This window comes from Podarcis erhardii (genome assembly GCF_964252035.2).
Source record: "Podarcis erhardii genome assembly, chromosome: 2".
Classification (NCBI taxonomy): Eukaryota; Metazoa; Chordata; class Lepidosauria; order Squamata; family Lacertidae; genus Podarcis; species Podarcis erhardii.
Window position 1 is genome coordinate 8885332 of NC_138498.1, and position 14298 is coordinate 8899629.

The 14298-nt window shown below is 44.8% G+C and overlaps 1 long non-coding RNA gene across 1 annotated transcript; it reads right to left on the reverse strand.

Annotated features, from left to right (window-relative positions):
* Positions 1–3523: 3523 nt before the first annotated feature.
* Positions 3524–5679, reverse strand: LOC309332539. Its single transcript, XR_014152136.1, has 2 exons — positions 5085–5679; positions 3524–4707 (listed from the first exon to the last, which is right to left on the reverse strand). It is a non-coding gene; the product is annotated as an uncharacterized lncRNA (long non-coding RNA).
* Between the last annotated feature and the right edge of the window lie 8619 nt (positions 5680–14298).

Sequence of the window (14298 nt, forward strand, 5' to 3'; positions counted from 1 at the left end):
CTATAATTCTATTACTATATTCTACTCTATGAGTCTATGTTTACTCAGAAATAAGACCCACTAAATTCACTGGATTTCTGCACTTACATCCTTAGGCCTCTTATGCATAGAGACAGAAAAAGATGTAAGATTCCGTTGTCTGGGATGGAATTTCCTGGTTCTTTTTTCTGCTGTTTCTTCCTCACCATCTACCTTGGTGGGGCAGAAGTGAGAACAATGGAAAACAATGTCGCAATTCATGGCTTTAGGCTGCCTGACATTGACCAGTGGGGTGTCCATCCAGAAATAAAAGATAGCAGCAAAAAAGGGAACCTAAGCTCTTCCTAATTTACATCTTACTTCATTGGGAGAAAGGTTTGAGGATGGTTGGTTCTTTGCTTTTGCTTTTTGAGGTTGTTAAGCTTCTATAAATTGCCCTGTTGCGAAAGCCATACTATTACAGTGGTGCCCCGCAAGACGAATGCCTCGCAAGACGAAAAACCTGCTAGACGAAAGGGTTTTCCGTTTTTCGAGGTGCTTCGCAAGACGAATTTCCCTATGGGCTTGCTTCGCAAGACGAAAACGTCTTGCGAGTCTTGCGGTTTTTCTCGCTCCCCCCCCCCTTTTTCTAAGCCGCTAAGCCGCTAATAGCCGCTTTGCCGCTAATACTGCTAATCCGCTAATAGGGTTGCTTCGCAAGACAAAAAAAACGCAAGACGAAGAGACCCGCGGAACGGATTCTTTTCGTCTTGCGAGGCACCACTGTATTCCCATACTGTATATTGCAAGTGTTAACAGCTCGAACTTCAAATGGCAGGTTGGAGACAAGGCCAAGTTTGGCTTGGATTACAAAATTCCTTGGAGGCTTCAATAATCTCTCAACTAAATGTCATTTGGAAATTTCCTGAAGCAAGCTCCTTAACCTTAATTTGGTTTCTTGGAGTCAGTCTGGTTAATAGCTCACATGATCAGGATGTTATACTTATACAAGCCCCTCCAAATACTGTACTAAGATTCCCAATTCCAGAATTCTATACTGTGGTTAAACTGTCCTCAAAGCAAATAAGCATTCAGTTGTGTATTAAAATAAAAAGGGAAACGACACATTTCAAATAGCGGTATACCTTTAAAAATGTTACATCTTCTACCTGGTCAATCTTTTGACAAAAGTTGATGTTTTGAAAAAATGGGCTCTTCAATAAAGCAATTAGTTACAAAGCTCTCAAAACCAGGAGCTACACAGAAGAACTGTAGTCTACAGACTGTAAGCTCTAAAATAAAAACAGAAAATTCTCAAACTCTTGTGAAGCTGTAGCTACAGATGCTGTTCCTTATTGGCTGTTCTTTTCATTCTACAACTGCAGGTTCTTGAGAGTTGTGTCAATGAATTCTCAGACTCCTTTTCAGATTATCTGGAAGAAATCTTTCTATGTTTGTTTCACTTCATATATATAGTAGGTTCATTTTAATTGTTCAAAAATCTTAGACAAACTTTGTTTTGTTTTCAAATTCAGACGTTTACAGTATTAAACCACTCCTTAGAACTTTTAAGGTTCAAAGCACAAACTACTGATTTTGACAAATATCTGTGAGAGAAGCTATTACGTAACTGTAATAAGAACAGATTGCAGAGAGGAGGCCGGTAATAATTTCATATAAAGATAGCAGTTTCACATTTTGTGTTTTTCATTTCCCCCCCTGCAAGGCACCTGTTTTGGAAAGCTGAACTTAGCAGTTTTGGGGAGAGGAGTGCTAGTAGCTAGCCATGCCTAGGGCACAAAATGTAGCTAGCCATGCCTAGGGCACAAGGCCAACAAACACAACGAGGAAAAACATCAATGGGCTGCACGCAAGCTGGGGAACCCTAGCTTCTACTGAGAGCTCCTCACCCAAGCCAAGAAGGGCTCCTGTGCTCTTCTGTGCAATGCTAAGTGCAAGATGTTGGTCTTTGTGACCTTGAGGCACATGCCAGAGGCACTGACGACAGAGAAGTAGCTGGTGAGTAGTTGCTTGACCGAGGGGGAGAGGACAGCAGAACAGGGGGCTCCTTCTGCTCCTCCCAAACACACTCCCACCATCCAATTATACAGTCACGTTCCAGAGATTGCATCTGGAGGCTCAGGTGACTCAAATCTATGTACAGTATTGACACGCACAGGGGACAGAAAAAAGTTTAAAGATTCTGTCCCGCAACTACTCGGGCTGAGCAATATATCGACCATATCGCCACTTTGGTTTCATAATATGTGACCTGCCAATATATTGCGAATCATGAAGTGTGTGAGTGTGTGTTGTTTAAAAATCACAACGTGGGGAAAACTGTGAAGCCAGCCAATGCCTCTACATAGCTCCATCCTTATTTCAGATATTTCCATATATCAATATATTCCAATATTTAGCAGTTTGCTACTCCCTGTTGCAGGGAGTAACATGTATGATAGTATGTTTTCGGCTTTCCTCCATCCCCACTTCACAGGATTCCTCTGGAATGGCAAAATCTTCTGCATGGCTTTTTTAAAATTACCCAAACACTGTAATGCAAGGAGTTCTGGTGACAATGCAGTGAGATTCTACTCAGAGTAAGCCTATTGGAATGAATGGGTTTGAATTAGTTGTGTCCTTTAGTTTTTGCTTTTTACCTGGATAATGCCTAATTAGGGGTAGGGACTGGTTTGCTTTCTTTCTTTCTGTTCTGGTTTTTATTAAGTATTTTGTTGTGTTGTTGTTGTTGAAATTCCACAAATTGCACATCAGGATTCGTTACATAGTAAGTCCCCCCCCCCCTTTCTATTATCTGCTTCCCATCCCATTTCCTAGGATGTTTTTTTTCTTTTCCACCCTTAGCTGCAACTTATCTTCCCTCTTTTATATCAGAACTCTAATGCTCTATTAGAATTAAAAGAGGGGGAAACCCAGCCGGATGGGCAGGGTCTAACTAAATTATTATGGTTGTCTTATTTATTTGTGTTTTTATCTTGTATAAAAAATAAAACTCCCAAAAACCCAAAGTTGAAGCAAGAAGGAATCTTCAAATATTAAATAAATGCAAGGAGTGAATTGCCAGGACTTGGAAACCCCCTGGTGATGAATTCACTCTTTCCACCCACCCACCCCCCTTTCAAAAATGTGCATGGAATGAATGAGCTGGCATTCAAATCTATTCTTTTAAAAGCATGTTTTCTATTATTATTGGGTCCATTCTGACAAATATTGGGTCCATTCTCTCACTTCTGCCCCTTCTTGATTCCCTCATTTCTGGGGGTTGGACTAGATGACCCAAGGGGTCCCTTCCAGCTCTTCCGTTCTACAATTCTCTCGCCTACAATTCCGACACCCGCTTCAGGTGAACCTGAACAAACAACACTGACACTAAACCCTACATATAGTAAGTAAAATAGAAAAATCGCCACCCGACCCCACCCCCCACCCATCGTTACCCCCCTCCACCTATTTCCCCTTTTCTTCCTAATGTCTCAACAAATGAAAATGATTTATAAAAATGTTACATGGGGGAAAATACATGAGAGAGAGAGACATTGCACACTTTTGTAAATCAACAAAATCTTTAATAAATAAATAAATAAATAAATAACTACTAGTCATAAAAAAGAGGCCTCCTCACCTGAAGGACATCAAAGCCCACCTGAAGTCCCAAAACAAAACTATCAGATCCTGATCCACGCAGATCCATCCGTGTATGGAGAGATCTGTGTGGATCTGCATCTGATAGTTTACCACTCCCTGTTGTAGGGAATCACATATATAATTGTATGTTTGGGGACATCAGGTGGGCTTTGATGTCCTTCAGGTGAGCCTTGGGGTGTATGGCTTTCCTCCATCTCCTCTTCGCAGGATTCCTCTGGAATGACAAAATCTTCCGCATGGCTTTCCTCCATCTCATCTCTGGATTTCTCTTCAATTACGAGATCCAGCAGAGAACCACACTTTCCGCAAGTAGTTAGACTCTCGCTTTTTGCCGCGCTTCTTGGGGTGATCAGCCTTACAGTTGCTATTTGACATTTGTCTGTTGCGGTGGTCTTGACGCAAACTCTCTCAATCCCAACCAATGCTGCACTCAGCAGCTGGAAACCCGCAGCGATATAGCCTAGATAAATAGAAGGTCCAATATGCTGCTCGCTGGGAATTTGAGGCAATTCAAAAGCTTCTGGGAAGACAATTTTCCCATTATGTAAGACAGCAGACATGTTCCATACCACAGAAATCAGGACGAGTATCCCTGCAACTAAGTTCAGGAAAGCTGCAAGCGTGAAAAAGGTTAACACAAAATTCTTATGTTTTCTGGGCTCGAACACATTATACAAGGCAAATGAAATTAATCCTAGGGCCGCTGAATTCATAATGGAAGCTAATGCCATTAAGTCCTGTGCAATAAAAATTTCCCTTGGGAGGCTTGGATGTTGCTCATTGAGATCTTCGCAATGCCAAAAAGAGTTGCCGTCGTTAGTAGGGTCTTTCCAAAAGCAGACCTGCCAGATTCCAACCCAGATGTTTCCAGAGCCGATTCCCTTGACGTTTTCCACACGCCACACTCGCCAGTTGACAACGGCTGTTGAGGCAATGCACATAATCCAGGCCACAATATCTATCAGGAATGCACACAACTGGAGACCGGACACTAAGCTCAGCCACCTGACCACCAGGGAGCCTTCTTTCACCCGCATGGGGGGTTTGGAGAGGAGGGGACCAGGGGAGACATTGGCAGACATCCTGGAAACAAAAGAGAAGACAAGATGCAGTGAGAGAGGGAATAACAAGCATGTCTAGTCATTGAAGGACATCCTTCCTCCTGCATTCTTCCTTCCATGCACAGAAAGAAGCAGCAAAAGAAAGAGTTCCCCTGCTCTCTCCCACCCCCTGGTTAGGTAGAGACATCTGATCCACACATACTTTCTTCCAGCAAACTGCTATTTATTTAATATACTCCTGCACTGTTCCTGTGAAAATGGCCAGAACCTCAGCAACCTGTTGTGGATGGGAGCTGCTCATGATTCGTTGTTCTGCTATCTGCTACTGAAGCTATCCTTGTCCACCGAGCATAAACACAGCTGATGGCATAGTGCGGAATGTTTAATCCATAAACTTACGTGAAATGCCTCCCTCAGCTGGAGTCTAGCGTGCCAGGAACAGAGCAGGTATTTGCTAGGTGCTCCTGAGCCTCAAGAAGACTGAGCTGTTGGCCACTGAGCTGATGTTCGCCTGAGCAGCCGGCCAGCCACAGCAGCAACTGCTCTGCAGAATTCTTAGGTCAGTTACAGTTACAGTTAGAATCCTGACAACAACACAAATCATAACTCCAGGGTACTGCTCATTTGGAACATCAAGAAAGTGGAAAATGGGAGGGAACTCTGTTCCCTTTTTCCCCAAAACAGAGTGTCTATTCCAGGACACTGTGCAGTTAAAACGCGTTCTTCCTGAAGTCAGATTCAGAGCAGTTCCAGCAGTAAAAATGGTGATACAGTATGTGTATCTCAGTACAGATTTGTTTGATGGGCCTGAATGCATTTCATAAAGGATCTCCATGTACAAGAAAGGCTAATAGCATGAGGCCCTGAACCATAAGAATTGCCTTGGCAAAATTATTGAAGACTCCTTACAAACCTCTCATTCTTCTTCCCCATCCCATCTTGTTTGGACATTATAGTAAGGGAGAAGATCTTAGCTCTTTTCCTTTGCACTGGGACCACATGGAATTTGTGCCATGGGACCCCATCACTCACACCAATACGGGCAACACCATTTTCAGAACCTTAGGTGCCCATGATTTAAAATCGCTTTCCTAAGACACTTCTGTCAAAATATTTGTGTTGCTTTCTTTCCTTTCCTTTCTGTGTTGATGCTCCGAATGTGAGCTGCTCAACTGCATGCAGTTTCCACTGAAGTGTGTGTGTGTGTGTGTGTGTGTGTGTGTGATTTCACCTGAAATAACTTTGGGAGCCAGCCTTTAAAAATCTAAAGGAGATATCAAATTCAGAGGAATTAAAAGCTGTCATCTTTTTGACTATTTTAAACACCTTAGAACATACACAAATGTTAATGTTTGAAGGAAGGCAGCAAATGGAGCATTGGAGCCATCCATTCATTTCAGGAGTTGTGACCATTGATAAGATGAAGCACTTTCACATCGCATGGCAGTGTGCAGTGCTTTTAAAAAGGTAAAGGTAAAGGACCCCTGACAGTTAAGTCCAGTCGCGAACGACTCTGGGGTTGCGGCACTTATCTGGCTTTACTGGCCCAGGGAGCCGACGTTGGTCCGCAGACAGTTTTTCCGGGTCATATGGCGAGCATGACTAAGCCGCTTCTGGCGAAACCACAGCAGTGCACAGAAATGCCGTTTACTGTCCCTCCAGAGCGGTACCTATTTATCTACTTGCACTTTGACGTGGTTTGGAACTGCTAGGTTGGCAGGAGCTGGGACCGAGCAACGGGAGCTCACCCCGTCAAATACGCAAGTCCAGTTCTGTATCTGCATGACATCATCCACACCCAAATGCTCTCCCGTTCTGTTTCCCCCACTTAATCCGGATACACCATCTCCATTGAAAACTCTGCTCAGTGACACCCATCCAATAGAAAAGTGCTGACCGTCTTCATGCAGATACACTTCCGTGCAGGGGTTTGGCCGACAAGTTCTTCCCAAGTGCAGGGATGTTTTCAGGGGCTCTTTGCTTTTCCCTGCCTCCCCTTTCATCCTCACCTGAGAAGATCGTGGCCATTCTCTTGACAGGGACCTCCGTTCTCAGGCCGGATTTCTGTTTTCCTTCATTCCTCCTTCTCCCCGTCTGGTTCACTGAGCAAATAAGAGAGAGGAGGTTTCATGCAAGTGCAATGGATCTTCAGGGCATTTGGAAGGAAGAAAAGGTTCAGGAACAAGCGACGCAGCAGCCCCCCAAGCGTAAAAACACATTTGGACATATCGCTTATGAGATTCCCCCCCCCCCTGCCGCCGCCTTTTAGGATATAAATGCAGAACAGCCTGTGCTCCTATTAATATACAAAGTGGGGTATTTCATATGATAAGAACAGAGGCAGCTGCCTTATACGGAGCCAGACCAATTCTGAGAAAGTGCTACATGGGCCAGTCCACCAATTGGCTACCAATGAGAAGAAAGCAAAACACAAAATGGCTGCCATATGGTGTGGTATGAAATAAATTTGCCTGGCTGTGGGGCGTGAAGGCCGCACCCTGCTAGACCCTTTCCACGTGGCCTAGGCCCCGACTCGCTAGCCCTGCAAAAGAGGCTCCCCTTTAGGCCGGAGGAACATCGCCTGGCTGTGGGGCATGATTCAAAACTTGTGTGGGATTAGGCTGGTGGGTATTGAATGGGAAGCAGCAAACGCAGTATTCTGAAAGGCAATGAGGTTTTGCTGCGCATGCTCTATACTGCTACATGAATTGTGCAAATAGGCAGCAGAGTAGGGTGCCAGGTCCCCCCGCCCCCTCTGCCACAGGCCCTTCATCTGCTGTATTTTTCTTTGGGTAATATTCCAAAATCTCCTGGCTCCTCCTCCTCTGCAGTTTCTGGGAATATTGGAACCTAAGGGAGCAGCACCAAGTTCTCCCTCCCCTGCAAGATCTCCACCTTTTTAGCTCTTGGGAATCGTGGCTTTGTGATTAGAAAATTTCCCCAAGAACAAAAACAGTTACAGTGGCCTCAGATGCTCCTTTGAAGCAGTAATTTGGAAGATCCTAGCATCTTCTCTGCACGTCACTCTAGGCAGCTGTAGGCATGAAGGTGGTTTCTGCAGCAGAATTCTCCACAGAGTGCACAACTGGAGAAGTGCCTTTGTAACTCTTTGAGTTTTCAGGATGCCAGGAACGATTTGCACAGTTAACCCAAAAGATGAGCAAGAGAAGCATTTGCAGGATCAAAAACAAAGGTTTGTCCTGGAATATCAGTTCTGGGAGGGGCGAAGAGCTAAGTGCCTTCATGCCCTGCCTGGAAGCTTCCTTGAATCATCCGTCCGTTTTTTGTGGACATCAGTGCATTGGACTAGAATGGGCTATCAGTCTGTTTGCATGATCTTAAGCAATTGTGAGGTTGGGTAACTCGCAATCTGAACAGCAGTGCCATTTCCTAGAAAGTCAAACATATTTTCTGTTTCTGTGATATTAAGCTTTACTTAGAATAAGATACATTCTCCCCAAATCGCAGTCTCCCTCTGTCCTCATCTACCACAGTCCACAAAAGTCTGGGTGTCTTTTTCTGTAGACCTTGTGCTTTCCAAACAACTGGCCTCCTCCCAAACCGTAGAGATTATATACTGGGATGGATCTCGTACACGGAAAACCACAAGAATAATTCATTTCCGCAGCAGCTATTAACAGCCCCTCCCCCCAAAAAAATCTCTGAGAATTCCAAAGAGCTCAATATGGTTTCCAAAACCCTGAGAAAGCTGCAGTTCCCAGCACCTTTAACAAACTACAGTTCCCAGGATTCTTGGTGTACGGTACGGCTACCGGCGTTGCAAAATGAAGTTCACAGACCTAAAAAGAAAGCTGGTTTAAGCAGGAATATAGGTCCCCAATTAAGGGCTGCTTTAAGCAGGAAGGTGGAGAGGCAGTGTGGCCTAGTGGTTAGACTGCCAGACTTGCACCTGGGAGGTATCGGGGTTCAATTCCCCCCCTCGGCTATGAAGCCACATCTAAAAGAGCATAGAAATAAACAAGACCACAAAATGATATAAGCATGTCCCCCCGCTATGCAGCCTCCTTTGAACAGATGTGAGGAGGCTTGGTGTGCCATCCTGCCCAGGGCTGGGCGATGTCTGGTTTTCAACGTCAGCCGATGAGCAGGGCTTAAATTCTGCTCAGTTGGGTGGGATTCCAAGCAAACTCCTTCCTGATTCAGAAGCGGGTTTGTCTGGATCTCTCTCCTAAACAGTCCCCCTTCTTCGTTTTAGCAGGGGAATCCAGTCTCATTCAGGCAGGGGGCTGCCTTGAAATTCCTGCTGAAACCCCCAAGTTGTCCAACTCTATTTTAGCTGAAATCCCATCTTGATTGAGGAAGGGGGTTTGCATTAGAAGTGGGACGGACGGGGAGGGGGAATAGTTTCTAGCAGCAGTACCCCCCCCCAGGTGTTTTGAGGACCTATTACTAATTGATTGATTGATTTTCTATACATACCTTTTGCAAACAGATCTTTTTTAAAAAAGAAACACGGTAAGCCACACATTTCCTGCGAATTACCCCCCATGACCATTGCAAAGCTAATAGTAATAGTAATAATAATAATAATAATAATAATAGTAATAGCAACATAGGGACACGGGTGGCGCTGTGGGTTAAACCACAGAGCCTAAGACTTGCTGATCAGAAGGTCGGAGGTTCGAATCCCCGCGATGGGGTGAGCTCCCATTGCTCGGTCCCAGATCCTGCCAACCTAGCAGTTCAAAAAAACGTCAAAGTGCAAGTAGATAAATAGGTACCGCTCCGGTGGGAAGGTAAACTTCTGGTTTGCCAGAAGTGGCTTAGTCATGCTGGCCACATGACCCAGAAGCTGTATGCCGGCTCCCTCGGCCAATAAAGCGAGATGAGCGCCGCAACCCCAGAGTCGGCCACGACTGGACCTAATGGTCAGGGGTCCCTTTACCTTTACCTTTAATAGCAGTTTATTGGGCCTTAACTCTGCATAGGGAGGAAACAGGGGTGGGCTGTCTAAAATAATTGTGCCCAGAAAAGGGTGGTGGTGGACAAGAGAGGTTTAGGAGAGAAAGAGTGACCCCTCCCTTCCCCCAGCTTAATCCGCAGCTAAATTTGATGTGAAATGTGCTTTTCTTAAAAAACAAAACAAAAAGGCAGCCACAGGGACAGTTGAAGGAACAATATTTGGGGGGCTGGGGCGATAGCTCCATTAGAGGTTCCACACTGTTAAATTCCGAGTTGAGAGACTACTCAACAGTCCAGCTCCTCGGGGTACAGGTCCCCCCACAGGTCCATGTGGTCAGTAAAAGAAGGAAATTCCAGCAAACAAGCAATTTGGAGCAAAACAGCAGTCAGTAGACTCAGAGCCTTTATTGATGCGCAACAGGTTCAACAGCAGCCAGTGAACCCAGAGCATGGGGCCACATTGACTTTGAAAACTTTCCCACCATGTGTCAGAATACAGTTTGCACAGCATCATCAATACATCATTGCTACATCACTAACATGTCACAAAAGGGGAGGGTTACACAAGATTAGCATAGACAGCTATGTCAGGGCAACACCCAAGTACAGTATTAGCTCAGCATCATAGGCAAACATGTCTTAAGTACCCACCACCCAAAGTACAACAGAACTTCCTTGGCATCTCTGGAGCCGGAGGCAAGTCTGGGGATGAGATTTGGCTTTCCTTGGAGAAGAAGAAGCCCAGCAATTGTCACCTCTGGGCATTTCCTGGGGCAGGAGGTGTGTACCCATGTCTTCAAGCTTGGGGAGGTGGAAGGGGAAAGAGTCTTTTTTCCAAGGGCAAAATGGTGCTGGAATGGAGGAACTTGGCAAAGGGGTTGATTTTATAGGATTCGTAAAGCTTGGTATCTTCCCTGAGCTGTCAGGTCGAAAGGAAAGGTTCAGGCATAATGTTTGTAACATTTAAGAACTTTACGTAGGTTCCGTAACACCTTCGGAGATAAATTTCCTTAGGTTCTGTAGGGATGGAGAGATTTTGTGTCAAGACCACTGCAACAGATAAATGTCACATAGCAACTGTAAGGCTGATTACCCCAAGAAGCGTGATGAAAAGTGAGAGTCTTACTACATGTTCAAAGTGTGGTTCTCTGCTGGATCTGGTAATTCAAGAGAAATCCTCCGCAGTTGAGATGGAGGACAGCCATGCGGAAGATTTTGGCATTCCAGAGGAATCCTGTGAAGTGGGGATGGAGGAAAACCCCAAACATACCATCATACATGTTACTCCCTGCAACAGAGAGTAGCAAACTGCTAAATATTGGAATATATTGATATATGGAAATATCTGAAATAAGGATGGAGCTATGTAGAGGCACTGGCTGGCTTCACAGTTTTCCCCACGTTGTGATTTTTAAACAACACACACTCACACACTTCATGATTCGCAATGTATTGGCAGGTCAAATATTATGAAACCAAAGTGGCGATATGGTCGATATATTGCTCAGCACGACTAGTTGTGGGACAGAATCTTTAAACTATTTTCTGTCCCCTGTGCGTGTCAATACTGTACATAGATTTGAGTCACCTGAACCTGCAGATGCAATCTCTGGAACGTGACTGTATAATTGGATGGTGGGAGTGTGTTTGGGAGGAGCAGAAGGAGCCCCCTGTTCTGCTGTCCTCTCCCCCTCGGTCAAGCAACTACTCACCAGCTACTTCTCTGTCGTCAGTTTCTCTGGCATGTGCCTCAAGGTCACAAAGACCTACATCTTGCACTTAGCATTGCACAGAAGAGCACAAGAGCCCTTCTTGGCTTGGGTGAGGAGCTCTCAGTAGAAGCTAGGGTTCCCCAGCTTGCGTGCAGCTCATTGATGTTTTTCCTCGTTGTGTTTGTTGGCCTTGTGCTGGTGCCAGGCTATTTTGTGCCCTTTCTACCCCATAAAAAAAGACCATCAACTGGAGAAAATGTGGTTTATCTGATGGTCTGATTGGTACAACCTGAAGCGGGTGTCGGAATTGTAGGCGAGAGAATCGCAGAACGGAAGAGTTGGAAGGGACCCCATGGGTCATCTACTCCAACCCCCAGAAATGAGGGAATCAAGAAGGGGCAGAAGTGAGAGAATGGACCCAATATTTGTCAGAATGGACCCAATAATAATAGAAAACATGCTTTTTTAAAGAATAGATTTGAATGCCTGCTCATTCATTCCATGCACATTTTTGAAAGGGGGGTGGGTGGGTGGGTGGAAAGAGTGAATTCATCACCAGGGGGTTTCCAAGTCCTGGCAATTCACTCCTTGCATTTATTTAATATTTGAAGATTCCTTCTTGCTTCAACTTTGGGTTTTGGGGAGTTTTATTTTTTATACAAGATAAAAACAAATAAATAAGACAACCATAATAATTTAGTTAGACCCTGCCCATCCGGCTGGGTTTCCCCCTCTTTTAATTCTAATAGAGCATTAGAGTTCTGATATAAAAGAGGGAAGATAAGTTGCAGCTAAGGGTGGAAAAGAAAAAAAAATCCTAGGAAATGGGATGGGAAGCAGATAATAGAAAGGCGGGGGGGGGGGGACTTACTATGTAACGAATCCTGATGTGCAATTTGTGGAATTTCAACAACAACAACACAACAAAATATTTAATAAAAACAAGAACAGAAAGAAAGCAAACCAGTCCCTACCCCTAATTAGGCATTATCCAGGTAAAAAGCAAAAACTAAAGGACACAACTAATTCAAACCCATTCATTCCAATAGGCTTACTCTGAGTAGAATCTCACTGCATTGTCACCAGAACTCCTTGCATTACAGTGTTTGGGTAATTTTAAAAAAGAGAGAGACATTTGTTCTGAAATCCACTGAGGAGGCATGTGTTATTGTTATTTTAAGAACCCAAATCATATTCTTTGTTTCTTTTAATTTTTGCCATCCTGTAAATTCTTGCCTTGCGCAATTCACTTATCCTCCCATCTATTTTCATTATATAAAAATAAATAATCTCCTAAATCTCGTAAATTCCAATTATGGTTGGTTAGTTAGTTCTTCAAGGAAATTTTGAAGCTGTGTGCAGGAGGAAGTTGGGTGGGAAAAGGAATGAGACTCCTTTAAACGAAGAGAGAGAGAGAGAAAGAGAAAGAGAGAGAGGGAGAGAGAGAGAGAGAAGCAGAACTGTCTCCAAAGAACCAAAAATGTCACTTTTGTCATGGGCATTTTTCTTTTTGCACAACAAGGGATAGAAAGGAATCTCAGAGCCAGAGAATATGGGGCATCTGTGGCCCTCCAGGCTGTTATAGACTGCAATGGGGGGGAAGTGTGGTTTAGTGGTTAGAGCACTGGACTGGGACTGGAGGTTTTGGATCATGACCCACAGCCAGGCCATGTTCCTCTGGCCTCATGAGGAGCCTCTTTTGTGGGGCTAGCGAGTCGGGGCCTAGGCCACGTGGTCTAGCAGGGTGCGGCCTTCACGCCCCACAGCCAGGCAAATTTATTTCATACCACACCATATGGCAGCCATTTTGTGTTTTGCTTTCTTCTCATTGGTAGCCAATTGGTGGACTGGCCCATGTAGCACTTTCTCAGAATTGGTCTGGCTCCGTATAAGGCAGCTGCCTCTGTTCTTATCATATGAAATACCCCACTTTGTATATTAATAGGAGCACAGGATGTTCTGCATTTATATCCTAAAGGGGGGGGGGAATCTCATGAGCGATATGTCCAAATGTGTTTTTACGCTTGGGGGGCTGCTGCGTCGCTTGTTCCTGAACCTTTTCTTCCTCCCAAATGCCCTGAAGATCCATTGCACACCTTGACTTGCATGAAACCTCCTCTCTCTTATTTGCTCAGTGAACCAGACGGGGAGAAGGAGGAATGAAGGAAAACAGAAATCCGGCCTGAGAACGGAGGTCCCTGTCAAGAGAATAGCCAAGATCTCCTCAGGTGAGGATGAAAGGGAAGGCAGGGAAAAGCAAAGAGCCCCTGAAAACATCCCTGCACTTGGGAAGAACTTGTCGGCCAAACCCCTGCACGGAAGTGTATCTGCATGAAGACGGTCAGCACTTTTCTATTGGATGGGTGTCACTGAGCAGAGTTTTCAATGGAGATGGTGTATCCGGATTAAGTGGGGGAAACAGAACGGGAGAGCATTTGGGTGTGGATGATGTCATGCAGATACAGAACTGGACTTGCGTCTTTGACGGGGTGAGCTCCCGTTGCTCGGTCCCAGCTCCTGCCAACCTAGCAGTTCCAAACCACGTCAAAGTGCAAGTAGATAAATAGGTACCGCTCTGGAGGGACGGTAAACGGCGTTTCTGTGCGCTGCTGTGGTTTCGCCAGAAGCGGCTTAGTCATGCTGGCCACATGACCCGGAAAAACTGTCTGCAGACCAACGTCAGCTCCCTCGGCCAGTACAGCCAGATGAGTGCCGCAACCCCAGAGCCGTGACTGGACTTAACTGTCAGGGGTCCTTTATCTTTACCTTTTTAAAAGCACTGCACACTGCCATGCAATGTGAAAGTGTTTCATCTTATCAATGGTCACAACTCCTGAAATGAATGGATGGCTCCAATACTCCATTTGCTGCCTTCCTTCAAACATTAACATTTGTGTATGCTCTAAGGTGTTTAAAATAGTCAAAAAGATGACAGCTTTTAATTCCTCTGAATTTGATATCTCCTTTAGATTTTTAAA